Source organism: Athene cunicularia (genome assembly GCF_003259725.1).
Source record: "Athene cunicularia isolate RWA chromosome 28 unlocalized genomic scaffold, athCun1 chr28_part2, whole genome shotgun sequence".
In the NCBI taxonomy this organism is placed as follows: Eukaryota; Metazoa; Chordata; class Aves; order Strigiformes; family Strigidae; genus Athene; species Athene cunicularia.
The window spans coordinates 2,039,530-2,041,803 of NW_020799140.1; positions in this window are offsets into that span (position 1 = coordinate 2,039,530).

A 2,274-nucleotide genomic window follows, 5' to 3' on the forward strand; every position below is an offset into this window, starting at 1 on the left:
CTTTGATTGAAGCACACTGTTGAATGGTATTTGTATTAGTAAAGTGTCAAGTAGATAACGTATCTGAAGGATAAACAAGCCCCAAAAAAAGGAAGTTTCAGATGACCAACACATAACTCACTGAGAAATGTGGCTAACATAACTTGCTAAAAAAAACCCCATTTATGAACAGTTGGCATTTGCATAGACATATTTTTACGGGTTGGGTAAAGTTTGTTGTAGCTGGTAAGTGTAACTGTCACCATTCATTTCAGACAGTTTTTTGTACAAGGTCTTTTTTGTTCTTAGGGAAGCAGACAGCTGAAATGCCAGAGATCTCCAAATACAGGAAGGCACATGCCACCACCTAAAGGAACAGCAAGTCTGAGGCCATTCAGGAACATGAGAATTTCAGTTATGTGGGTGAATATGATTTCACTGGATGTTTGGTGCATGAGTATGAATATGGGCGATAAAAAAGCCCATGTCAAGTAGCTTTAAAACAAACTCAGGAAAAGTCAGACACATCTACAGGAGAACTGAAGGACCATGATGAAAAGATTTTAAAAATGAGCTTTTACACCGAGGGCTACATGAATGAGATTTGCAACTGCAGACTTAAAAATAACAAAAAAAATACCCAAAGAAGCCAACAAAAAAAAACCCAAACCGTGTCTTCTGTCCTCCATTCCTCAGGCTTTCAGCAAAAACAGAGTTTTGACATTCTTTATAGAGATAGCAGGACTTTGTTGTTCTGGAATTCACTGATCCCAAACAACTCAGCCAAATACTAATACCTGCTGCTGCTACTGCCACAATTATTTTTCGTTTGCTATCTATACTAGACATGTATTGTTTCTTTTGATACATCTTAGGCCAAATACTCATTTTTTCCAATGCAAAAACCCAACCTGTATTTCTGAAGCACATTCATATTAATAAATCCAACAGGCAGAGTACAATTTTCACTTGCCTCGAGGATGGCACATTCCAAAAATATTTGGATTAGCATGACTCCGATGTAAAGAGGGCTGGATCAGAGGTAGCTGACACCAGTGTTCCCTCCCAACTTCTATACACGTTCTGATCCTCCCAGTTTTTGCCTAGCACGTAAGGTGAAATGTGGTAAAATAAACACCAAAGGAACACAGTTTGCTTTCTTAACCAAGGTACCTTCCTACCTCATGAACAGAAGAGAAACAATGAAGGGCATGAAAAATTTGAGCAGAGAGTTAATCTTAGGTCAAATTGTCAGTTGGTGTAAATGAGCACTACTCCACTTCAGCGCACAATGACAATTTACACCAGCTGAGAGGCTGACGTGGGGACTCTCCGCTGCAAATGCTGTGCTGAGCAGGCAGCTGCAGGAGATCCAACTTCCCTGAGAGTCCTGTCTTGTTCATATTCAAGAATTTGAACTCCACATTTCTCTGGAGCAATCAATTTGCTCAGCTTCCTTGGAAATGATGATGAAAGTACAATTTGCAGGCGATGTCTCCAGGAACAATCAAATAGTGTACTAATGTTGACCATAAATCATAATTACAGTGGAAACACTGGCTGAGGTCTGTTCTTTAAACACACAGAATTTAGGCAGCATAATAGACTGGAAAAGACCATTCCCTATAATCCCATTCATAAATTTACCAGGTTCTATCTTAAACCCAATTTCTTTTCTTGCCTTCGATATCCTCACTGCAAGCCTTCCAGAATCTTACACCTCTGACAGTTTATAATCTTCTAATTTGCAGACTGTGCTTATTCATGATCAGCTCATTTTATCAAAGCACTGGGCCCTGACCTCATGGCTGATGTGCATAAAATAGCTTCGGAGGAAAAAGTAACATCTTTTATTAGATCAACAGACATAGCTGGGGTGAGACAAACAAGAGTTTAGGCCACAAAACCCTCCTTCAGGCCTGAAATAGAAGCAGAAAAATACAAGTTAAATACAGCTTGGCGGCCGTTGTTCTGAATAAAACTTAATGATGTCAAACAATTACCCAGTTTGAGGAAAAGCTATCCACAAAATACTGGGGATATTAATAAGGTGTGAGATGGTTAAGCCATAGGATAGCACATGGGCCAAAAGAGATGCCATTAACTGCCAGAACTAAAATGTTCTCTGGACATCCTATTACTTAGGGAACATCCTGCCTAGATAGCTCCAGAACAACCGGATACAGGAAATTGTCACAAAACGTGTCCCTCCACCTCTAGGCAGCCCTGAGCCCAGAGGTTTAGCAACTGCCTGTGATGCCAGAGCTGTACCCACCCTGCCCTCGGGGGGGGGGG